At 39.6% G+C, this 26,541-nt stretch overlaps 1 long non-coding RNA gene across 2 annotated transcripts; it reads right to left on the bottom strand.

Moving 5' to 3' along the window:
- Positions 1–9,314: 9,314 nt before the first annotated feature.
- On the bottom strand, positions 9,315–26,178 carry LOC105855996 (uncharacterized). 2 transcript variants are annotated; one of them, XR_001146877.3, is made up of 4 exons: positions 20,063–26,178; positions 18,874–19,122; positions 11,466–11,724; positions 9,315–10,072 (listed from the first exon to the last, which is right to left on the bottom strand). It is a non-coding gene; the product is annotated as an uncharacterized LOC105855996 (long non-coding RNA). The 2 variants fall into 2 exon arrangements; XR_012922460.1 differs by lacking the exons at positions 18,874–19,122; positions 20,063–26,178 and adding an exon at positions 12,125–12,211.
- Positions 26,179–26,541: the final 363 nt, after the last annotated feature.

Genomic DNA, 26,541 nt, shown 5'->3' with positions numbered 1-26,541 from the left:
GATATAAGTCCACATCAAACATCTAATACATTCTATAAAAAGAGATGTGAGCCGGGCGCAGTGGCTCACGCCTGTAATCCTAGCACTCTGGGAGGCTGAGGCGGGCGGATTGCTCGAGGTCAGGAGTTCGAAACCAGCCTGAGCAAGAGTGAGACCCCGTCTCTACTATAAACAGAAAGAAATTAATTGGCCAACTAATATATATAGAAAAACTTAGCCGGGCATGGTGGCACATGCCTGTAGTCCCAGCTACTTGGGAGGCTGAGGCAGGAGGATTGCTTGAGCCCAGGAGTTTGAGGTTGCTGTGAGCTAGGCTGACGCCACGGCACTCACTCTAGCCTGGGAAACAAAGCAAGACTCTGTCTCAAAAAAAAAAAAAAAAAAAAAAAAAAAAAAAAAAGAGATGTGGACTGGGCACAGTGGCTCATACCTGTAATCCTACCACTTTGGAAGGCTGAGGCAGGAGGATTGCTTGAGGCCAGGAGTTTGAGATCAGCCTGGGCAATAGTGAGACCCCTGTCTCTACAATAAATAGAAAAATTAGCCGGTATAATGATGCGTTCCTGTAGTCCCAGCTACTTGGGAGGCTAAGGCAGGAGGATTGCTTGACCCCAGGAGTTGGAGGCTGCAGTGAGCTGTGATGATACCACTGCATTCTAGCCCTGGCAACAGAGCAAGACCCTGTCTCAAAAAAAAAGAAGATGTGAAGCCTTGAAAATGAGGGGAAGGAAAAAGTTAGGGAGATACTTGAATTTTTCTAATTTTTTAGGAAAAAAGGAAAATTCCATTTTATATGTTCTTAATTCATTGATGCCTATCACATTGTAAGTACTCAGAAAATATTTATAAAAACAACAAATGAGTGAAGTCCTCAAAATAAGTAAATACATTATAATTATATCTCTTTTCATCTAAAACCCCGAAAGTAGGCTGTAAACTGAATTCTTAGAAAAAGATTTGTACATTAAATGCACTAGGACAGGCCAGGCATGTTGGCTGATGTCTATAATCCCAGTACTTTGGGAGGCCGAGGTGGGAGGATTGCTTGAGGCCAGGAATTTGAGACCAGCTTGGGCAATACAGCAAGACTCTGTCTCTACAAAAAAATAAAAAAATAATTAGCTGGGTATAGTGGCATGCGTTTCTAATCCTAGCCACTTGGGAGGCTAAGGCAAGAGGATAACTTAAACCCAGGAGTTTGAGGCTGAGGTAGCTATGATTGGGCCACTGCACTCCAGCCTGGGTGACAGAGTGAGACCCTGTCTCTTAATAATTTTTTAAAAAGCACTGGGTCAGGTTGTTATATTAAGGAATCCTATATACAGAATCTTTTAAAAATAATAGCTTTTATTGAAATACAATTCACATACCATGGAATTCAATCTATTACAGTATATGGTTCAGTTCATGTAACAAAACTGCACGTGTATCTTCTAAATCTATAAAAATAACTTTTTTAAAAAAGAAAACAGAAAAAAATAAAGCATGTGACTCAGTGGCTTTTAGTATCTATATCCACAGAGTTGTACAACAATTGCCATCACCCCAAAAAGAAACCCCATACCCATTAGCAGCTACTTCCCATTTCTCCCTACCCCAACCCCTAGAAACCACTGATTTACTTTCTGACTCTATGGTTTTGCCTAGATTTCATATAAATGGGATCATACAATATGTGGTCTTCTTTAATATCTGGCTTCTTTTACTTAGCATGATGTTTTCAAGGTGCATACATACTGAGTATGTATCAGTACTTCATTCCTTTTTATGGTCAAATAACATTCCACTGTATGAATATACCATATATTGTTTTTCTGTGTATTAGTTGATGAACATTTGGGTTGTTTCTGCTATTTGGCAATTATGAATAATGCTGCCATGAACATTCATGCATAGGTTTTTGAGTGAATGTATGTTTTAAATTTTCTTGGTCATATACCTAGGGGTGAAATTGCTGGATCATATATGGTAACTCTAGGATTAAATGTTTGAAGAACTGCCAAACTGTTTTCCAAAGTGGCCATTTTACAATCCTACCAGCAATATACAAGGGCTCCAATTTCTCTACATCCTTGCCAATACTTGTTATCATCTGTCTTTTTTATTTTAGCCAGCCTGGTCATTGTGAGTTTGATTTACATTTCTATATTGGCCAGTGATGCCGAGTATCTTTTCATGTGGTTATTGGCTATTTGCATATCTTCTTTGGAGTAATATCTATTCAGATCCTTTGCCCATTTTAAAATTCATTGTTTATTGTTGTTCTTAAGTTGGAACAGTTCTTGATATATTCTAGATGTAAGCCCCTTATCAGATATATAATTTGAGAGGATTTTTTTTTCTATTCTGTGGATTGTCTTTTTACTCTCTTTAGGATGTTCTTTGAAGCATAAAATTAATTTTGACAAAGCCTTATTAATGTATTTTTTCTTTTGTCACCTGTGCTTTTTGGTGTTTGTGATGGTTAGTTTTATGTATCGACTTGACTGGGTTAAGGGATGCCTAGATAGCTGGTAAAACATTATTTCTGAGGGTGTCTATGAGGGTGTTTCTGGAAAAGATTAGCATCTGAATCAGTAGACTGAGTAAAGATGATCTGCCCTCATCCATGTGAGTGGGCATTATTCAATATGTTGAGGGCCCAAATAGAACAAAAAGGTGGAGGAAGAGTAAATTCTCTCTCCCTCTTCTAGACCATGTTCTTTTACAGCCTCCTATGTTTACTTCTAAGAGTTATATATTTTTAGTTCTTATATTTAAGTCTGATACATTTTGAGTTAATTTTTGTATATGACATGAAGTAGGGGTTCAACTTCATGTTTTTCTTTTTTTTTTTTTTTTTTCTTTGTTTTCAACTTCATGTTTTTACAAATAGATATCCAGTTGTCTCTGCACTATTTGTTGAAAGGACTCTTCTTTCCCCCACTTGATTGTCTTTGACACCCGTGTTAAAAATTACACAAGGCTTTATAACACAGAGTAACAAAGATTTTATTTGACTACAAAGAATAATCATTCTTGGTTTAATCTTTGTAAATCGTGGTAGTCTGAAATCAAATACCAAGATTTTGAAAATACCTGTGTACATGGTTTATGGTTCTAAAGACTACTGGAAGTTTTTGTATTGACTATTCATTTTATAGTTACTTTTGTAAAAGTGAGTAGCAATACCATATTCTCTTACTGAACTTTCAGGTGAGCCTTCAGTTTATCAGTCTTAATATTTTCCATGCAATCTCTGCTCAATTCTCTAGTTTCTTCACCCTATTTTAGGGCTTAACTTGCTAGGAACTCTTACATTAAGCCATTGGTTCTCATCTTTATCAGACCTAATGCCTCCTTTTATATAACTAACATTTTGTAATGTTCCTTTACTATCCTGAAATGCAATTCATAGATAATGTAATGTATCTACATAGAGAATTTCTATGAAATCAATAGAATGCCTTTACTATAAAGAGGCATACATTTAGTTCTTAGTGCTCAACAATATCTTGAAGATCATATCCTTTGATAACTGTTGGAGAATAGGGTATGGCATATAAACTAGTACAAAAGAGTAAAAAGAAGTTTTATGGTAGCCTTTCCAGGACAGTATTAGATTAAGAGTGAAAAACAAATCAAATAATACCCCCAAATAAATATTTTCTATAAATAATGTTATGACACAAAAAATTTAAATATATGTGTATATCATGATAATATGAAATATTTTCAAAACAACTTTGTTAATGAAACTCATTAAAATCCCTACACTTATGCATCTTAACTAATTTTCTAGTATTGGCTTTGAGCCTATTAATATGATTCTCCAGTCTCTTATATGTTTTCAGTGTGTTTTTGCTTTTGCAGTACCTGCACTACTGCACTGACCCCCATTTCAACTAGTAATATAGTTAGAAATACTGTTACTTTACCTTCTTTTCAAGGAAGTAGGTATGAACATTTTCACTGGATCTGAAGCCTTTTGTAAGGTGACTAATTAAATTGTTCTGTGGCCTCGAAATTTCTGATTTGTTTTTTCAATATTTTATTTTGTTTTAATGACTCCAGCAAAGTTGGCTAACATGATCCATGTTCATTTCAAATGTATAAATCACCCAATTTGGTATTTTAAGTTCATAAAAATCTTTAAATTTGACTATTATGCCTTTTAAAAATAATGTCTAAGTGTAGGCCGGGCACTTTGGCTCACACCTGTAATCTAGCACTCTGGGAGGCTGAGGCGGGTGAATTGTTTAAGCTCAGGAGTTCAAGACCAGCCCAAGCAAGAGTGAGACCCCGTCTCTACCAAAAATAGAAAGAAATTAATTGGCAAACTAAAAATATATAGAAAAAAATTAGCCAGACATGGTGATGCATGCCTATAGTCCCAGCTACTTGGGAGGCTGAGGCAGGAGGATCGCTTGAGTCGAGGAGTTTGAGGTTACTGTGAGCTAGGCTGACACCATGGCACTCTAGCCTGGGCAACAGAGTAAGACTCTGTCTCAAAGATAAATAAATAAATAATGTCTAAGTGAGAGAAATACATTTCCAAATCAATATCATTAAGCATATTTCTGTGTATTTATTGCAAGGATGGAGATGGAAAATCTTGAAGAAAAAGATTATTTTAGAATAAAGTAAGTTTGCTAATTAATTCTATAATATCCTTCACTTTAATGAGAGTGTTCTCATTTCCTGGCAGCTTAGAAAAGGAACCATTTAACTTTTCAAATATATTGAAAAGATATGTCATGTAATATTGAAATATTTTAACTTCAATCTTTAATTTTTCATTGTAGAATTTTAATGAAAATTTTATAATAGTATTAAGCAGTGAACAAAGTCTTTCTTTGGCAAGCTTGGAGAAGGCATTCAAATTTCAAATTCTTTTTCATTATTATTGCACAGTTTGTGAAACAATCTATCATCTATCATTCATGGAATTATTTTTCTTTTTTCTTATTTAAAAATTGAGGCAAAATACCATTATTCATACCTGTTAGGTAGAATAATGGTTCTTACAAATCTCCACATGTTAAACCTCAGAATCTGTGAATACATGGCAAAAGGGACTTTGCAGATATGATTAAGTTAAGGATCTTGAGATAGGGAGAGCATCCTGGATTATTCCAGGTGTGCCCAATGTAATCACCAGGATCCTTATAAGGGGGAGACCGGAGGGTCAGAGTCAGAGAAGGAGATGTGATGATGGAAACAGATGGACCAAGGAATGTGGCCAGTTTCTAGAAGCTAGAAAATGCAGGGGAAAGAATTCTGCCCTAGAACCTCCAGAGGGAATGTAGCCTCCCAGACACATTTTAGACTTTTAGAACTATAAGATAATACATTTGTGTTGTTTTAAGTAACTAAGTTTGTGGTTATTTGTGACAGCAACAATAGGAAAAAAATAACACAGTAAAGTACATGAAGTACACTAATATGAAGCATACAGCTTGATGGGTTTTTATAGACATAGAGGTCACATTACCATCGTCCGCATCAATAAATAGTACATTTCCAGCATCCCAGAAGGTTCCCTTTATCCCAGCCCAGGCAACCCCCACACATATCAGAGGATCTACTATTTCTCTGTAAAATGTGCGCTTAATCATGATGGTTTCATTGCTTCACTAGAAAACATATTGGCAGAATGAGTACTTTATTTGTGAGCATAGTTATGAAACACAATTTCAAATATTCAACTAAATATTACCATCTCCTTTTTATATTGGACATTTTTGAAATATGAGCTAAATAAGAATATTCATATATGTGCATATTATATATTTATCATATATCTATATTAAATAATAGATTATCTACCTACTTATCTATTCACCATAAATGTGATAGCACAAATGTAAACTGATAGTGGCGATTTAATCATGCATTAGTAATACAGATATCATGAACAGCTTTTTAATTGGAGAAGGGATTTTCCAAAATAGTGGGCAACTACTTTCTCTTGACTTATATGGTTGCTGCTTTCTTGAAAAATTCCATACACAATTTTTTATTGTGTATTTATATGTAAAAAGGGTTGGCTTCTAGGCTCAGATTATGATAAAGAGGGTTTTCACTTTCCTGAATTTCTAGTGTGACATTTCCAACACAATATAGGAAAATGCTTCACTGGGCAGGACAGTCCCACCTGGCCCCCATCCATTAAATGCCACTATTGCACCCTACTGCCCAAATCATTGAGACAAGCAAAATGTCCCTGAGACTGCTACCATTCCAGTTGAAAACTACTCTCCTAATTCTTGAATCAGCAACCTGCTTTTGGACTACTGTATTTATCTTTCTACATAAATTTTATATTTTCCCAATCACTCCCCTCTGTACAATTGCTGTCTTCTCTGATAGAAAGGAAGACCAGGTGTTTAGTCTGTGTCCTATTATAACAGTTCCCTACCTTGTATGATCTACATGGCTCGTTGCTGGGAAAGAGAGTAGGACCAAAGCTGAAAGAAAGTTTATAGTTTTGATTATCCTCAATTGAGTGGGAACAACGTCATTTGGCATTAATATCAGGAACTCGATAATTTTCATGATTTCAAATTATGGAAATTAAAATTTTGATCTGATGGGGGCAAAAATCCCAAATCATTATATCTTCACTTATTGTACTAAGAGGAGGTTTGAAATTTGTAACTTTGAATTCTTGGGCTCAAGCAATTTTCTTGCTTCAGCCTCATGTGTAACTAGAACTACAGGCACACCACTAGACTGGGTTAATTAAAAAAAAATTTTTTTTTATAGAGATAGGGACTCTCATTTTTCACCATTAGTCAAGTTCAGATGAACCCTGTTCTGTGCATACCCACTGTATCAGAAATCGCTATTATAAAGCAACATTAAGTTGTGTGTGTGTGTGTGTGTGTGTTTGTGTGTGTGCATGTGCGTGCTCATCAGGAGGGGGTAGTGGTGAAGGAAAGGACAGATTCTTGAGGTATTTAACATGTAAATTCCCCACATTCAAGGGATATTTAGAAGGTAAAATCCATGGAACTAGGAGCCGCATTGAATATGAGGAGTAAGGAAGAGAAGCGTATCAAGCATAAGGTCCTGAGATCTTGGCTAATACGATTGGATGGGTACCAATGCTCATCAGTCGGGGCAAGGTTTATCATGTGTCACCTTATTAGAGCTTCATAACAACACGGTAGAGATTATGATCCTCATTTAAAAGATGTGGACACCTGAGATTTAGAAAGGTCAAGTAATTTAACCAAAGGTACACAACTAATAAATGCTGCAACAACCAGAAATGAGGACTATCTGATTCTAAAACAGGCAATCTTTCAGTGTTATCTTTCAGTGCAAGAGGGTGTATAGAATAGGGATTAGATTATTCAGAGTAAGGCCATGACTGTACATGATTTTTTTTCTTTTAAAAATTCTAGCTCCTAGGCTGGGTGTGGTGGCTCACGCCTATAATCCTAGCACTCTGGGAGGCTGAGGCGGGCGGATTGCTCCAGGTCAGGAGTTTGAAACCAGCCTGAGCAAGAGCGAGACTCCGTCTCTACTAAAACTAGAAATAAATTAATTGGCCACATAATATATATTTAAAAAATTAGCCAGGCATGGTGGCACATGCCTGTAGTCCCAGCTACACGGGAGGCTGAAGCAGGAGGATTGCTTGAGCCCAGGAGTTTGAGGTTGCTGTGAGCTAGGCTGACACCATGGCACTCACTCTAGCCTGGGCAACAAAGTGAGACTCTGTCTCAAAATAAATAAAAATTCTAGCTTCTTCAATGAAAAGGCTTATAATAAATAACAATTCAATTGCAGTGAGTGTGCCCAGCACTCAGATTTTGGTCTCTAATAAAATTTCCTGCTAAAAGGAATCATGCAACCTTGGAGAAATGGCTGGTTCCAGGTATAGGGCAGGAAGGATAACAAGATAAATCTGGAATTGGACTGAAAGCAAGGAAGCTATCAAAGACTAATAGGAACATTTCAAAAGAACACAGGTTCCCACTGACCTAAGATGGAACTATTTGAACATCAAAAGGAATTGATGGAAACATCAAATTTTTAAAAATCCTACAGATAATTAGTGAGTTTATAATGATACTGAGAAAGAAATTTATTGGTCACCAAAGGAAATTGCTAGGGCATCAACTCATTCCTTTGTAAGAAGGCATTTCTCCTGCCTTTCCATACAAACTGTATTTCAGGCAGGTCTGGCCCTAGGGTGTGTATGGCTCTTGGTAAAATTGGTAAATATTTTTATGGGGCCCCTGTCTATATAACAATTCATTTAGAAAATGGATTACAAAATTCATGGGCCCATATGAAATATAGTAATTTATTGATAAAGATTTAGAGTAGTTGGTAGGTAAGAGGTAGTTACATATTTGTTTATTGTCCAATTAGTGCATTTAAAGATTTCTTGTAATGTCTAGGAACCATCTCTTCGTGTTCTTTGTTGTCAATGCGCCATTTCTGGTTAATTTCATATCTCTCACTGTGAGAAACAAGTAGCACTTGTAATTACTCACAATGCCATGGTTCTTCATAATGTTTTTATGTTGAAACAATATAGATCTTCTTGCTCTACATTTATTTGATGCTGATCACATAACTCATGGGGCTGCATCCTTCATTGTGCTGCCCAAGAATGCTGGATTCCTGTGACTCTCTCATAGGTTGGTAGTGTGCTTCATTGGTCATGACCACAAACACAAGTTTTACCCAGATTATGTAGAAAAATATGAACAATCTTTGTTTTCTTGTCATGCTAAATTTACTATTTGGAATTTTTTAGCATAATGTAGAGCAACTCATCTTTTAACTATGTCTTCTCTTGAACTCTTTAGACAGTAATCTTTATATTCCTAGAATGTTTCTGTGTTGACCGCATTCCTGCCTTTCATATACCCACCACCAGTAGGGGGGATAGGTGAGAGGCCCATGGGGCGAGTGAGGAGCGCCATCCTGTTTACATGAGGAATGTCCCTCCTTTGTCCAGGAGAACTTCAGGGAGAGCATGATGTCACCATGTTAATAGGAAGCAGGACAGGATATTAATTAGAAGGGCCCAGTGACCTTGCAGAGGTATGGTCTCAAAAGCTCTCAAGGAAGATAGGCTCTGCCACTCCTGGAGGACTGTCTGACGTGCTACAGAGCCCTGTGTGCCAGAGACATGAGGTTCATGGGGTGCTGTAGGACACAGAGGTCACATGCATGGCTCAAGCCCAAGGATTGATAGTAGACAGCAGGTAGCCCAGAGCCAAGAGTTACTCAAAATCAGCTTGCCAGCACCATCTGACAACCCAATCTTGCACAATCTCTGGAAAGAAATACTGTGCCAACAGGGTCAATTTGTTACCAGGTCACCTTTTTGGACCCTATGGCTCTGATTCTTGTCTCTTCTCAGGGCATCTGGTCCACCCCAAGTGTGAGGTAGAGGATTGTGGAATACCCTGAAGGGGAAAAACAGAAACTGGGACATACACAAGTCCCAGCCTGGGCTTGGGACACATCACCTGGATAGCCCTGATAGCCCTGGTTAGTGCCTGGCACCAGAGCGAGACTCGACATTCTGAGGAAGGCACTCCAAAATGCAAGGCCTCTGAAGCAAGGAGCTCAGGAGAGAGGTCCCTTGTCCTGGCCCGAGGGACCTTTTGTTACTCGGGACCTTTTGTTACTTGCGGTGGGCGAGGGGGACCGTGCCTGAAAGAGATGGGCCAGAGAAAGGAACGAGACCAAGCAAATGGTTGTCAAGGTCTACTTTACTTGGATTTTTAGTAGGTTTTATATACAGAAACAAGGAAGTAGAAACAGAAAAATAGAGTGGGGGGATGATGAGGCTTGGGTGTGGGCTAATCAGCCCCAATCAGCATCCCAATGGCACCCGAAGCTGTTTGTGATTGATCACTCAACCCCAACCTGGCAGGGGGTCGGGAACAATTGCAGGTAGCATGCCCTGGAGCAAGCACGTCATGGAATGCATTCTTCTCGGAACTATAGCTGGAGGGCTGGGTGCTATTTTCGTCTTAGGCTATTTTCCGGGTGAGGCCCGTGTGTAGGACAAGTGGTAGGAATGTGGAGGGTCTTAGTCTCCAACAGTCCCTGCTGCCTAGATTGAAGAGCTAAAGTCATTTTAGGGCAACCAAGTAGTTGATGATAGAAAGTTCTCCTTTACTGAAGAATTCAAGTGGCTAAATGTGATAATGACATAATGAATCATTAATGAGTGCTAAAACTATAACCTAAATAAGCTTAGTATCACTGTAAGTGGCAAACCTGAGATTATGTCTCTTTAACTCTCATACATTATTGGTGAAATGCAAAATGATACAGCCACTTTGGAAGACAGTTTAGCAGTTTCTTATGAAACTAAACATATTCTTCCTGTATAATCCAGAAATGTGCTCCTTGATACTTACCCAAATGAACTGAAAATTTGTGTCTATGTGAAAACCTGCACATGGGTGTTCATAGCAGCTTTATTTATAATTGGAAGAGTTGGAAGCAACCAAGATGTCCTTCTGCAAGTGAATGATAAATAACTGTGGTACATCTAGATAATGGAATATTATTTAGTATGAATAAACTCTGGTAATCCATACAATGGAATACTACTCAGCAATAAAAAGGAACAGATTATTGATTTGTACAACACCATGGGTGAATCTTAAATGCATTTTACTCAGAAGAACATTGTTGGGGCTGGGTGATAGGTACCTGGGGATTCTGTATTGCTCTATTTTAGTGTATGATTGAAAATTTCTATAATAAAAGTTTTAAAGGGTATTTTAATATTGTATTTTAATGACATCACAATGTCCAGGTACTGCACAGATGAGACTAAAGTTCCATATTCTAAAGTCAGAAGCTGCATCTGAAATGCTACACTCCTGTTAAGTGAAGATCAAATATGGTAATGTAAATATTTTATTATTATATGTATACACATACATACATATACATATGTACACACACAAAGCTATATAAAAAGATACATCATAAGATGGAAATTCTCCAAACTACCAGTAACTCCAAAAATTCTACTCTGGAAAACAATGGCTAGCATTTAGTTCATTATCTTCAGATGATTACAAAAGGAATATAAAAATGTTTCAACTGCAAGTTGGTAAGACCAAAATTGTGGGAAAACTATATCAGTTACCATGAGTTTTGTGTACTTAGTACCATTCAAATATATTCATCTAACATTATGACTACTCTCACTGGTACAGATATATGAAGCCTATCAGAATACTGCCTCCAGCTTCACCCTAACCTCTCCCACCTCTGTAGTGGGGATGTTGTGTGTAGGTTGTGAAAAAAGTGTTTCCACGTTTTACCTGGTGTACTTCTGAATTGCCTGCATTTTTCAAAGACATATATTTCTTAAATTTTAATGGTAAATTTAAGATGTTCACAATGTTGCAAATTCCTGCCCCGTGACCATCCATATTCTTTTCCTGTTCCTTTCTGCTTCCCTGACCTCCTTTCCCCCTTCTTACCTTTTGCATTCTCTCCACTCTCATGAGGTTCAAGTTTTGTCTTTCTTTCGTTTTTTACTTCTTTGCATAGATTTTTCTGAAGTGTACTCTTCATAGGAACTGTTTTAGAGGTTTGTTAAACGCCTTCAGTGGTAATTATATCCACCTTCTGATGTTAAGATGGGTATTCCTGTAGGCCATGTTTCCAAGAAATTGGTTCCCAGTTACTGAACTGCATTAAGTAGTGTATTTCTCCACCTGCTTTATTTTCTCCCCTCACCTGTTTTGGAAAAAAAAGTAAGAAAAACATGTTCTTCCTCTTCTTTCAAGTTCTTTTTTTCTCCTGGCTTATAGTGGTGCATTACCAGCAGAAATTTCTCTAAAGTGAAAGGAAATTGTTGCTAGAAGAGACAAAGTGTTAACAAATTAATGGAGTTAAAAGGCCCAGGGAATTTCTGGGTATGTCCAGAATCTAAGATTTGAGAAGAGGGGTAGAAAGAACTTTTGTATTTTAGAAATTGAGGGAGCTCCTGGCCTAGTTTGAAAACTGCGACCAACCAGATGAAATTCCATTAGAAAGAAATCCAACAAGATCTAGTGGAAAGATAAGCTAGAATCTTGTTACAAAAAGTGTCAGAGATCTTGGTTGTATATTTTAAGTGTGCTTATTAATTTCATACCAAAATGCATAGATATCCTCCAGACTGCTGTTCTTAACCTATGCCATTTGCCTGTTTAATCCTGACCATTTTCTGCAGGTCCTCATGTCCACCCTGGAGAGCTGGCTGCCAGGACTGCTCCCAGGGTGCCTGGGTTGCCAGGACAGCACCCATTAGCCTTGTTGCTTCTGTGCAGGTCATCTGTTTCTGTGCACAGAGAAAATGCTAGGGTGAGTCACTCCTTTCCTAACAAAAGAGCATTGTGCTGTGCTGTTTGATTTGGGCTCTTATGTGTAACTTGTGGTCGCAAACTAAGAGGGACATGAGGCACAGCTCCAGTGACACACCTCTCAAGTTGCATTATAACGATCTGATGTGGGTGTGTCCCATTAGACTGAGATCCTTTAAGGCTGGGATGCTTTTATTTATCTTTGTATCCCAGCCCTAAGTACACTGTATCTAGCTCCAGGTCACTGATAAATGTCGCTTGATTGGAATGCTACAGAAGGGAGTGGCCCAAGTGTGTGCTGTACACCAAGAGCAGAAGAGCTACCCTGAGACAGGTCACATTCCTATGGCCGGAAGAGGGCGCTCCTGCATCAGTAGCTGCGCTGTGTTTCCTTTGCCATCGCTTGTTTACTTGCGTTATGTTTTCGGTAAACCGGCAGGCCCAAGACCGCCTAGAAATTTAAACTTAAACTGGCATAAACACATTAGGATGTCATCGGTTGCACAGAAAAAAAATCCTCATTAAGATTAGTCTAAAAGGCACAAGAACGGTCCAGAGTTAGCTTAAATTAGAATACTAAGCCATGACATCTCATCTAGTCAAACCTAAAAAAGAAATGCTGCCTGGTCAGTCTTCTGGAAATTTTAATAATTTTTAAATTGCAAGGCCCCTTAACACTGAACTTGATGGGCTAGTTCATCTACTCCAACTACCTCATTTCTCACACGAGGAAACTGAGGTTTTTTTTTTTTTTTTTTTTTTTTTTGAGACAGAGTCTCACTTTGTTGTCCAGGCTAGAGTGAGTGCCGTGGCGTCAGCCTAGCTCACAGCAACCTCAAACTCCTGGGCTTGAGTGATCCTTCTGCCTCAGCCTCCCGAGTAGCTGGGACTACAGGCATGCGCCACCATGCCCGGCTAATTTTTTTATATATATATCAGTTGGCCAATTAATTTCTTTCTATTTATAGTAGAGACGGGGTCTCGCTCTTGCTCAGGCTGGTTTTGAACTCCTGACCTTGAGCAATCCGCCCGCCTCGGCCTCCCAAGAGCTAGGATTACAGGCGTGAGCCACAGCGCCCGGCCTGGAAACTGAGGTTTATAAAACTGAGCCTTTAGACTCAAGAGGCTGTATCTGTAGAATAATTACACTTCTCTCAAAATTGGACTTTAGGTGTGTGTTGAAAACATGTGGAAAGGAAGCCATTTGGAGAAATGCACCTAGATCCTTCTCATTCTTTCTCTTTTTGTCTCTCTCTTTCTCTCCCTATATATGTATATATGTTTGTGTGTGTGTATATATACATACACACATTTAAGTAGAAATATTAAAAAAATTAAAAAATATAAAAATAAAAATATTTTAATATATAATAAATATACATATCTTTTTCAGGCTCTTTAGAGAGGCAGCACTTAAGTTGAAATTAAGTCTATGATTGAGTGGTTCAGTATGAACCACATAGTCTGTGGTTCAGTATATGGCTGTGACCCATCCATACTATCTAGGTTTGAATTCTGGTCATTACTTACTAGCTGTGTAACCTTGTGGAAATTACTTAAGCTCTCTGTGCCTTCATTTCCTCATTTACAAATGAAGTTAATAATAGTACCTGTTTCATTGGATTATTTTAAGGATTAAATGAGTTAATCTTTGTAAAGCCTGTAGGAGAGTCCTTGGTATGTGAAAAGTATGATAATAACTGGATAATAACTGTCTGCTAAATAAAATACATAACACTTTGTAAAGACACTATTTTAATAGTGAATATGAATAACATTCCAAGGGTACTTTTTAAAAGGTTGAAGGTTGGAAGTAGGCTTTTTTTTTTTGAGACAGAGTCTCATTCTGTTGCCTGGCCTAGAGTGCCATGACATCAGCCTAGGTCACAGCAACCTCAAACTCCTGGGCTCAAGAAATCCTACTGCCTCAGCCTCCCAAGTAGCTGGGACTACAGGCATACACCACCATGCCTGGTTAATTTTTTCCATATATTTTTAGTTATCCAGCTCATTTCTTTCTATTTTTTTAGTAGAGGTGGCGTCTCACTCTTGCTCAGGCTGGTCTCAAACTCTTGAGCTCAAATGAGCCTCCTGCCTCGGCCTCCCAGAGCGCTAGGATCCAGGATTATAGGTGTGAGCCACCACTGCGCCCAGCCAGTAGGCTTTTAATATGTCTTTTTCTGGGGAGAAATCAATTGTGTAATACATGATAAAGGAGTAAGAAGAAATGTTGATTAATGAACTTAAACTGGCACAAACGGTTTAAGACTGTTTTGGGCTCCCAGACCACCAGACTGGGAGCCCAAAAGCCTTATGTTATGACTCCAGAAAAAGACTCTGATTTCCACAGTTCAGAAAAGCTATCTGATACCTTTCTCACTTTGGAAAGCTTAAAAAAAACTACCTCAAACACAAATCCCCAAACCCTCGAAGAATCAAATGCTTAAAGCATTTCTAATGTATCTCCCCCATCAGCCTTCACCTTGTTTCAGGGAAAACACGACCTTCTTCAAGGCTAGGTCTCAATGGGCACCCACTCCTTTTCCTTGGGAGCTTCCCATTTGAAAGCAGCTGTTCCTGGGCTGTATTCTCGTTGTCTGTTGTCTGCCGGGGTGGGCAGGAAAGAGGAACAGCATGTTCATGTGGTGTGGGAAGTCTCGACTTAAGGGGGAGCCGTGGGAAAGGGAGTCCCGTAGCCCAGTGAGAGGCCCACTCAGACCTTGGGCGAGGACCAGAGTCAGGGGCTATCACTGGACATGCTAGAGCAGCTCTGAGAGGTGCTGGCGAGGTGGCACCTTCACTAATATCAGAGGCCCTTCTGGTGGAGAAGCAAGGCAGAAAAACTCCTCCTGAGAGGAGGAATTGGGGGGGGGCGGTCTTGCAGAAAGGAAGGGGGTGCAAAAAGGAAGCCCCAGCTTTGAGGGGACAGGACAGGGATGGTGTTGTGTTGTAAGGAAGCTCTCAGGATTTTTTTGGAAAGTGAGGACAACAAAGTGAGGTTAAATATTGAGGGCTCTTAAACAGGACAAGTTACAAGAATTCCCCCCAGCCAATGGGAAGAGAAGGGCCTGAGCACTTTTCTGGCTTCTCAAACTTGCAGATGTCTGGGAATCACCTGGGGATTTTGTTAAAATGCAGAATCTGATTCAATAGGTCCACAATACCGCTTCAGATTCTGCATTTCTAACAAGCTCCCTCGTGAGCTGGTTCTTAGACCCCAGGTTCAGAAGCAAGGATGTCTTCCAGACTTGAGAATAGAAAAAGCTGAACAGTAGAGGTGGTGTAGCAGAGACTCACGCATGGGGCAAATGGTTTGGTAGGAATCCTTCCAGCTCCAGCTGAAATTGAAGGTTGCCTTTGCAGGTTCCTAGGTAGTAAAAGGATTTAAGGAGGAGTTCAATTATGGGGCAAGGAGGGAAAGGGATCCCAGATTTAGGGACCTCTCATCAATCTCCCTGGGATCTAGGAAGAAGAATGGCTGGTTTTCAGTTAGGTAGGGTGCCCAGATCACCAATAATTAGGGAGATCTGGAGAGGCAGAGGAAGATGCTAGCAAGAAAGTTGCTTGAGGGCCTGAAGCAGCTGCTAAATTCCCCACAGGCAGCTTCTCCCGTGCTACCTGCAGTAACCATTGGGAGGTTTTGAAAGAAGGTACTGGGTTACTCCACACAAGCACTTGCCAAACTAGATGGCCTATTGAGAGAAGCTGCTAATTGTAATAGAGGCAGAATGTTATCTGTACTAAGTTTAAAAGTTTTCCAGGGGGAAATGAGGACAGGCCAGTGTAGCCAAAAAGGGCCAGGCGTTGGCTTTGCAGAAAGCTGAGCTACACTTACAAGTAGGGTTGCCAGGTGTCCTGTATTGAACTGGACAGCGTGGTATTTTAACTACTGTTGTGTTAAAATGCAGTAAATGCCTGTTGTTGTTGTTTTTTAAATCATTATTATTTCAGATGTGCCTTATCTGACGTTTTTTTTTTTTTTTTTTTTTTTTTTGAGACAGAGTCTCGCTTTGTTGCCCAGGCTAGAGTGAGTGCCGTGGCGTCAGCCTAGCTCACAGCAACCTCAAACTCCTGGGCTCGAGCAATCCTTCTGCCTCAGCCTCCCTGGTAGCTGGGACTACAGGCATGTGCCACCATGCCCGGCTAATTTTTTTTTTTATATATATATCAGTTGGCCAATTGATTTCTTTCTATTTATAGTAGAGACGGGGTCTCGCTCTTGCTCAGGCTGGTTTTGAACTCCTGACCTTGAGCAATCCGCCCGCCTCGGCCTCCTAAGAGCTAGGATTACAGGCGTGAGCCACAGCGCCCGGCCTTATCTGACGTTTTGATTGATTTTTAATCAGCAGAGGTTTGTAATTTCAGCTTTTAGTTACTCTTTCTACTAAGTATTGAATGGACAAGCACTACTTAAAAGAGCCTTATGATTATTTTGAAATGTGAGGAATCCTTTTTATTTATCCATGTAAAGTAAAATGTTCCAACATGACCGTTAAATATTCTGTTAAAAAAAGCAAAAGTCTATCCCTTAGGAGGGTGGGGTACACTCTACAAAAAGTTTTTTACCCTCAGTCTCAGTGGGGTGGATATTTTTATAATTTTGTTTATAAAAACACTGTTATCTTTGAGGCAATGATAAGAGCTAACATGTACTGAGGGTTTGCCACGTGCCAACACAGTGTGAGCCCTGTGCTTCCTCTGGCCACTTCCTCGTAACAGTCCCATGAGGGTGGTGCTCTAACCATCCCCATTTTACAGAAGAGGAGACAGACTCAGAAAGACTAAGTATTGAGGCCCCAAACCTGGAAGTTATCCTCAATTCCTCTTAGACCCTTCATCCAATTTAGTAACAAGTTCTGTCAGCTATAATTCTAATATCTATCTATCTATATCTATGGATATAGATTTATTTATTTTAAAGATGGGTTCTCACGCTTGCTCAGGCTGGTCTCGAACTCCTGAGCTCAAGTGATCCTCTTGCCTTGGCCTCCCAGAGTACTAGGATTACAGGTGTGAGCCACCGCGCCTGGCCCAAAATATATTCTTTAATATGACCTTTTTCTTCCATCCTAGTTGAAGTCCTTATTATCTCTCTTGCTTGGATGTTGCATTAGCCTCCAAACTGCCCCCAGAGCCACTCTTACCCTTAGTACAGATTTCCCCCCAAACAGTGGCCAGAGTGATCTTTTTAAACTGTGCATCAGATTATGTACTTTCCAATGGCTTCCCTTCATGTTTAAAACAAAACCCAAAGTCCTTTCCAGAGCTTACAAGGCCTTATGTGATCTGGCTCCTGAGTGCTGTGTGCGGACGCTTCATCCATTCACTCAGCCAGTGTTTATGGAGGGCCAGCTGTGTGCCAGGCACGCTGCTAGCTGTTGGCGTATTGCTCTTGTGCAGAGCTCACATTCTAGGGGGAGGAGACAGTAATCAGAGAAACACGTGGCATGTCAGGTGGCGACAAATGGTGTGGAGAGAGATGAAGCGGGGAGGGAGACTAGGGAGCACCACGTGGCAGTGAGGGGCCGGGCCACTCTTTGTGATAGGGTGGCCAGGAAGGCCTTCCTGGGAAGGTGACATTTGAGCAGAAAGCTGAAGGAGAGGAAGGAGTGAGCCAAGTAGGTTCTGGAGCAAGAACATTCCAGACAGAGGGAACAGCAAATGCAAAGGTGCTAAGGAAGAGGCGAGCTTGGCATGTTTGAGGAGCATGAAGGGGCTGATGGGGCCAGGGCGGAGAGAGTACACAGAAGTCAGAGAGGCCATGGGCAGGAGCTGCGGGCAGGGCAGACTGCATTGGAACGTGTAGGCTCCCAGCCCAGGGCCTTGGACTCTGAGAGTGGGAGGGAAGCTGGTGGAGGGATGTGAGCAGAGCAGTGATGTGATGGTGTAGAAGGACTGATGTGGCTGCAAACGGGCTCTTCATCAAAGACAGGAGCAGTAAATCATGGTGGCACAGGCTAGGATGAGGGCTGTGGAGGAAGAGGGAAGAGCTCAAATGTTGCCACATGAATAGTGAATGAACAAACTCGCCCAAGGTCACTCTGCTAACAAGCCCAGATTCACATGCAGCATTCTGACTCCAGAGGCCTGTGCTTAACTACTCTGTTGGCTGAACAAAGACCTGGAAGGAGAGAGGGGCTGCTGCCGGCCCCTTGGAGCTCTGGGGTTTTAGCAGCTTCCCTACGATGGAGTGTGCAGAGAGGAATGAAATACTCCCATAATGGAAGCTTTATAGGTAGAAAGAAGAGAAGGTATAAGGTAGAAAAATGATTTCCTGGTTAAAAAAACATCTGGAAGGACAAAAAACCAAACAAACTAACCAATGACAGTGCATCTCAGGTCTGAGATTGTGGTATTGAGCAGTGGCCACTTAGGCCTATGTGTGAATTTTGTTTTTTTCAAAGAGAAGGCATTAGGAAGAGTACATTTTGAATTAACAATCAGAATTTTAAAAATTACCCTTTTTTTTAAAAAGAAAGGAAAAATCTGTAAAACGCTGGACAATATGGTGATGAAAGCAAAGACTATGACTTTAAGTCACCTTTTGTGGAGAGCAACTGGCTTGGACGGTGAAGCTATGCAAATATAAAGCAGAGATTCTGGACCATCCCTTCTCTGGGTTGCACTTAAAGCTTTAGCTTCCATAGGGGTGACTTGGAGCTGCTATGCTTGTGATGCAAAACTTGTTCCTCAGTGTTATTTTCCATTTGCTAATCGGTTGGATCCATTTGAATCAAACTGTGCCTTTGTAGACTTGGTTGCTTCTTTTGGAAGTGTTTCTTCTTTCAAACTAGGTTACAGAAACAAGAGCTGAATCAGAGACACAGCTGCAGAAAGCAGATTTCTACTTTCAAATTTGAGATGAAAAACTGTGAAGATTGAGAGTATTCCTTTTGTGTTAAAACCAATCAACTTTCTTGGTAAAATTCTATTTCTTAGCACAGTCAGAAGTGGGTGGGTAGGGGGGCCACATGCCCAGGAGACAGTGGGCCCCAGTAAGAGCAGAAGTTGGGGTCATGCAGATGGACATTGGAACCTAGCTCTGCTCCTCATAGTGGACCCTGGTAAATTCGCTTCAGCCTGTTTTGCTTTCTTCATCTGCAGAATTCACGTTTCCAAGACTCTCTTGTGAGGGTGCTGTGGGGATTAGTTGAACTGATGTGTGTGGTGTCACAGAGTGATTTGCCTGATAAATGGAAGTTATTAAATTGCTGGCAGTCTATGTCTTGCTTTTGTGGAGTTGTGTTTTTGTTCTAGCTCTGTTGTTCACAGACAGGGTGACTATATAATTTATCATCCAAACTGGGAATGAATGAATGAGAATGTGAAAGACACTGAACCAGAGGGGAGCCTGGGCTCAAAGGAGTAGGTCAGGACTCTACCCAGGCAAACCTGGACATATGATCACTCTCTCTAAGACTAATGTGTGGTTAGACTGAGCAGCCTGTAGGAGAAAGCTGGCTGCCATCCTACTGCCACCTAGTGCTGGAGGGACAACAAAGAAGTGGACAGGTAGGCAAAGCTGTTCTTGTCTGTGTGGTAGATGGCTTACATGGTGTGCTGGTTAAGAACTAATAGCCTAGCTGGGCGCTGTGCCTGGTGCCTGTAATCCTAGCACTTTGGAAGGCCGAGGCAGGAGGATCGCTTAAGGCCAGGAGTTTGAGTCCAACCTGAGCAACATAGCAAGATCCTGTCTCTACAAAAAATTAGCTGGGTGTGGTGTTGCATACCTGTAGTCACAGCTACTCAGAAGGCTGAGAAAGGAGGATCACTTGAGCCCAGAAATTCTAGGTTGCAAGGACCTTTGATGATGTCACTCCATTCTACCCTGGGCAACAGAGCGAGACACCGTCTCAAACAACAACAACAACAAAACCCTAGTCTTTGAAAAATGTTAAGAATGGAAGAAGCCTTCTAGCCACCTTCCCTTCCTCCTTTACTATCTTATAATTTGGCAAAGGGCCTCTTTTTCTTGGGCCCAGGCATTTTCTAGGAGATAAAAATAGCAAACATGTGCCACCATAGCATCAAACACACAGAGGTAGGGTGAGGACTGCAGCATAGGGTTAAAAGTGGCCTTTTCTTGTGAGCCTGACTACATGGATTTATGCTACTATGTTTATTTCTCTTTGTTACTTGCCAACACAGTGATACTAGAACTTGCAGGAATTTGAGGATAACTGGCATTAGTTTAAAATACCTATTTCCAGGCCTCCTGCACATCTCCTGAATCCAAGTTCCTTGAGATTCTGTATATTTAAACTGGTGTCCAGGGCAGTTTCTATGACCTCAGAAGGTTGGGAAACATCATCCTTGCCTTTAGAAAAGTTGTTAACTTTCCAGCTTTGGCTTGGTTGTGCCATGGATGTTGAGAAATGCCCCTTGTCATCTCATGGTTGTGCCTTGGAGATGAAAGGCAGAAATGACCCAAGGAGGCTCTGATGGAGCCAAAATCATCAGTGAGTGATTCTCAAGAGAAAGATGACTCCCTGGGCCAGGGGCCAGGATTTTGTGGTCTCTCTGCTTCTGGCCCCCGCAGTCACGTGGGGAATCTTTTTCACTGTCAGCCTCGAGGAGCTGAGCCTTATTTTGATTATAAAAGCAGTGATTTCATGTCCCTATTCTTTATCTACTGCTCTTTCTCTCTCTTTTTTCCCCATCATGCTTCCAGAAAGAATGGTTCATACTCCTGTCTGCGCTTCCTTAATCCTCCTTCACTCCTGACTGCAGTGGGGTGAAGATCGACCTGGGGGACCTGCCCTGTGTGACCATGGGCAGGTTAATGAACTACTCCAAGCCTCAGTTTCCCCCTGTGACTTCTAAAATAAGATAAAGCAAGAAAAGAACCTAACACAGTCCCTGGAACATAATAAACACTTGATCGTAACCCTTTTACTGTTCCTACCTTACTCTGGCCCCAATACAGAGATGAACTTTATTTTCCTAAAATCATTAGTAACCTAATTGGAAGATTCTATTGTAATTTTTCAGGGTTCAATTTATTTATTTATTTTTTTGGTCAACATTTAAGACTATACTCAGTTCTTGAAATTCTTATTCTTTTTCTAGGTTTATGCTACTTTTTCTATTTCTCTCCCCCTTTACTCCTGCCCCACTCTCCAGTTTAAAAAACATCACCTCTGGCATACCTAGTATTAGAGGTACTGCCTGCCCAGGGACACATGGTTACCAGCCATGGTATCCTGACCATGCAAAGGTAGCACAATCATTTGTTCCCCAAATAGGGACTTGTACGAGGAGCCACATGAGGATTTAGCTTTTTTCTTACATACACCTTACATTTAGGTGTGTTGACCAAATTATGCAACCATTACGAGGTATTATTCTGAAGACCATGGAAAGATGCAGAAATGATTACTTCAATATCTTAAGTAGATGTATTATATTCTATGTTAAAAATCAGGGTGAGGTGCTATTGGTCTTAAGAAGGCATTATAGCCACATGATGCAAATCTGATAGAATCTTACCCTAGATGGTAGCCACAGCCACACCCCAGAACCCCCAAGAAAAAACAGACACATAAGGGACCCTAGCAAATGAGAATGAAAGTACCACTTTGCTATGAGTGCTCTGATAAGTTGGGCCTGAGCACTGCTTTGGGCTTCAGAACTGTAGGTTTCCTCTCTCTCCCAGGCATAAATAGACTCTTACCTCAGCAAGAGCACATCAAACAGGGATGCCTTGTGCTCTGCCTGAGAGAGAACAGATCCTGTTTCAGCAGTGAACAAAGAGGCAGCAAAAAAGGATGAGAGACTCTCTTGGGTATGCTGGAGCTGGCTCACATTGGCTCAGGAGAGCTGCTTCCCAGCTCTGCATTCACTGAAGGCAAGTTGGTACCTTAAAATCAGCCATCGTGGGAGTATTTACACCATGGAAATTGGCAAACATCACAAAGCAGAGCTCCCCACCCCCTCCCCTGTTCAAAGCTGATTGTTAACTATAATATTTATGAGCACAACCCTGAGAGAGCAGTAGAAAACATGCTAGCTTCCCCAACCTGTGAGTTAGCCCTGGTTATGTGCACCACTCTGTTTCATTGTAGGAAGACAGAGCAATGTCCAGATTCACAATAATAAAGACATTGAGCACTTCCTACTTCACTGGACCAAGTACTTCACACACGTTCTCTTAATATATACTCAAACCACTTTGTGAAATAGGGATTGCCACTATCTCTATTTTACATGTGAGAAAACTCATGAGGATCAGAGCACTCAAGTAATTTGTCCAATGTTACACTGCTGGTGAATAGAATATTCTGGATTCTAATCCAGGCAAGCCCTCTCTAGAGTCTCAGCTCTAACCTCCGTGGCAATCCCTTCCTGAAAAAGGTTGGTTAGCAGAGAGAGTAGCAAAGTTTATTCCTCAACTAGCAATTGACAGCATGAGTCCCATGATAGAAACATTTATATATAAAAATGTGCATCCTTATATATTATGATGCAATTTTTACATAAGGCTTTCAAACCTGCAAATAATACTACATATTTTTATGAGTAATAATGTAAGTGGTAAAGTGTTAAAAGATACGTGGAGGCAATGCAGATACATAGTGATTTTGTGATTATCAATTGTTGTATGTTTAAACTATTTTATAATAAAATTTTAATGTATTTCTATGTCAGGCAACATCAAAATCAGACTAATTTTGTAAGTCAAACTGTAGGTAGTTCTGATCATTTACTTAAAACTTTTTACCTTGGTGTTATACTGTCTTTTCAATAAAAAAACACAAAACAGCTGGATGTGGTGGTACATGCCTGTAGTCCCAGCTATTTGGGAGGCTGAGGCAGGAGGATCCCTTGAACTCAGGAGTTTGAGGCTGCAGTGAGGTATGATGGCACCACTGCACTCTAGCCTGGGTGAAAAAGTGAGACTCTGTATCTTAAACCAAAACCAAAACCAAACCAAAACAGGCCAGGCACAGTAGCTCATGCCTATTATCCTAGCGCTCTGGGAGGCCAAGGCAGGATTGCTTGAAGCCAGGAGTTCAAGGCCAGCCTTAGCAAGAGCAAGACCCCATCTCTAAAAGAAAATAGAAAAAATTGGCTGGCTGTGGTGGCATACCTGTAGTCCCAGCTACTCAGGGGGCTGGGGCAGGAGGATCACTTGAGCCCAGGAGTTGGAGATTGCAGTGAGCTATGATGATACCACTGCACTCAAATGAGGGGAGACAGAGCAAAACTGTGTCTCCCCCCCACCAAAAAGAAACGTATTAGTTGTATTGTGCCAATATCAATTTCCTGGTTTTGATAATGTACTAGAGTTATATAGGATGTCATCACTGAGAGACTTGAGTGATGAAATGCATTATTATTGTTAAATGAATTAATAAATAAAGGTTATTTTTATTTATTATTCTCAACAAGTTTGAGAATCTCTTTGTTTTAGGAGCCTTTTTATCACCCCTAGGCACTGTTAGATATTTTTCCTTTGTGCTCCCATCATGGCTCTATCATGTTGTAGGTTTTATTTATAAAGTCCCATATTCTTTAAAAATGTTATTCTTTTCCTGGAAACTTTAATAGGCCATCAATCCTTTTCCACTTTTAAAAATTGAGATATAGCTCACATACCATAAAATTCACCCTTTCAAAGAGTATAATTCAATGATTTTCCATATAGTCACAGGTTGTACTGCTGTCACCATTATCTCAATCCAGAACTTTTTCATCACCTGAAAACAACCCCTGTACCCATTAGCAATCACTCATCATTTCTCCCTCTCCCCAGTCCTCGGCAACCACTAATCAACTTTCTACCTAAGTGGTTTTTCTTATTCTGGACATTTCATATGAATAGAATCATACAATGTGCGACTTTTTGTTAGGCTTCTTTCACTTAGCATAATGTTTTCAAGGTTCATCTATGTTGTGGTATGAATCAGTACTTCATTCCTTTTTATGGCTGAATATTATATATCTATTGTATAGAGATATAGATACACACGTTTTGTTTATTCGTTCATCAGTTGATAGCCATTTGGGTTATTTCCATTTTTGGCTATTCTGAATAATACTGTCATGAACATTTGTGTACAAGTTATTGTGTGACTATATGCGTTGGAGATATATCTAGGAATAGATTTGTTGGATCATTTGGTAACTCTATGTTTAAGATTTTTTTTAGAGATTGGGTTGTTGCCCAGGCTGGTCTCCAACTCCTGGGCTCAATCAGTACTCCTGCTTCAGCTTCCCGAGTAGCTGGATTACAGGCATGCCCCACCATGCCCCACCATGCCCCATCCCTGTGTTTTAAGTTTTTGAGCAATTGCCAAATTCTTTTTACAGAGAATAGGCCAACAACTTTTATTAATAAAATAATTATTTTATCATTGTACAAGTAATACATTATAAAAACCTTGGAAATTTCAGAAAATTATAGAAATTTCGAAAAGTCCAGAAAAGAATTAGGACAGAATAAAAATCATTCTCATTTTTTACCATTGCGGGTAACCATTGTTAACGTCGTGATCAGTCTTTTTAATATGTGCACATGCACATACACACCCTCACTCACAAATACAAATGGCCTCTGATTTACAATGGTTGGATTTAGGATTTTTCAACTTTACCATTGGTTTAATGGGGTTTTGAATGCATTTTTAACTGATGGTGTTTTCAACTTATTATAGTTTATCAGAACTTAACCCCATGGTAAATAGAGGAACACCAGTAATTGGCATCATACTGTACATATCAAATTTGGTTATTTTTTTTTACTTAATAAAAGACAATGAATTTTTCAAGTTAAGTAGTCTTCTAAAACATGATTTTTCAGTGGCTACACATTATTATTTTGTGTGAATGTATCAAGATTCATTTAAGCCATATCCTTTTGATGAATAATGAAGGTATTTTTAATTTTTCCCTGACAACTCTATAACAAATATACTTAGAATATACATTGTGGTGTTTATTATTTTCCTAGAATAAATTTCTAAAATTTTAATTAAGTATATGTATTTTGAGTGTTTTTGATACAGATTACCATACTGTCCTCCAAAAGGTTGTATCCATCTGTTTTGGTCTCTAGCAGCAAACAACATGGCCTGCCCACTAGACAGTGGCCTACTGGTAATTATATTTTAAATATCTACCAATTTAATGAACTTAAAAAGGCCATATTCATGTTATGTTTGACATTTATTGGATTATCAAAGAAAATTAAATTTTTTTATGCTTATTGATTATTTGTATTTTTTTTATTTATGAACTCTTTTTCATGTACTTGGTCTATTTTTCTATCTTGGCATTTGTCTAGTTATTTATTTGGAAGAGTTTGTAACATGGTTGTATATATTGCATATATTATTACTAGTTCCAATAAAGTTTGTCTTTTTTTGACAAATTTATGTTTTTTATGTTCGTTACAAAAGTAATAGATGCTCAATGTAAAAATACAAAAAATTATAAAAATATAAAACATACCATAGTCTATCCTTTCAAATTGAGAATTTGGTATATGTTCCTACAAATTTTTTTTCCTATCCATATTCTACCAATTACATTTCTTTTCAAAATTGGAATCATAGTACACATACTGTTTTTAACTAGATTCTTCACTTACTATATCATATATATTCCAATATCAATACATGTATCTTTATCTTCTTCTTCTTCTTTTTTCTTTTTAGAGATGGGATCTTGCTCTGTTTGCCCAGGCAGGAGTGCAGTGGCATCACTGTCGCTCACTGTAACCTTGAGCTCCTGGGCTTAAGTGATCCTCCTGCCTTAGCCTCCCGAGTAGCTGGGACTATAGGTCTCAGACACTGTGCCTGGCTTTATCTTCTTTTTAACAGTTATATTACTATTATATGACATGTTTTTTTTTTTTTTTTTTTTTCTTTTTACAAGATGACTTTCTCTGAGGATGACATGTTTTTTAATACAAAAGAGTTTTACATTTTTATTTAGTCATATCATTCAGTCTTTTAAAATGGCATATTGCTTAATGTTTATGCTTAGAAATAAGGTTCTTAGGTTTTTATGTGAATTCTCTGATTGACTATTCAGGAAATTCTCCTTTCTTTTAAGAGATGTGCTATGCTATGCTGTGACAATGAAGACTACCAACATCTATACTTTATAGTGTAACTATAGGAAGAATCTGACCATAGGGGGAGTATGATAAAATTTGATGTGTAAATGAAGGGTGGAAAGATACTTTGTTCTGATAAAATGTATT

The sequence above is a fragment of the Microcebus murinus genome, chromosome 13 (assembly GCF_040939455.1).
Source record: "Microcebus murinus isolate Inina chromosome 13, M.murinus_Inina_mat1.0, whole genome shotgun sequence".
NCBI lineage: Eukaryota > Metazoa > Chordata > Mammalia > Primates > Cheirogaleidae > Microcebus > Microcebus murinus.
The sequence above is the reverse complement of the archived record's forward strand: the minus strand, read 5'-3'. Positions and strand labels throughout refer to the sequence as shown.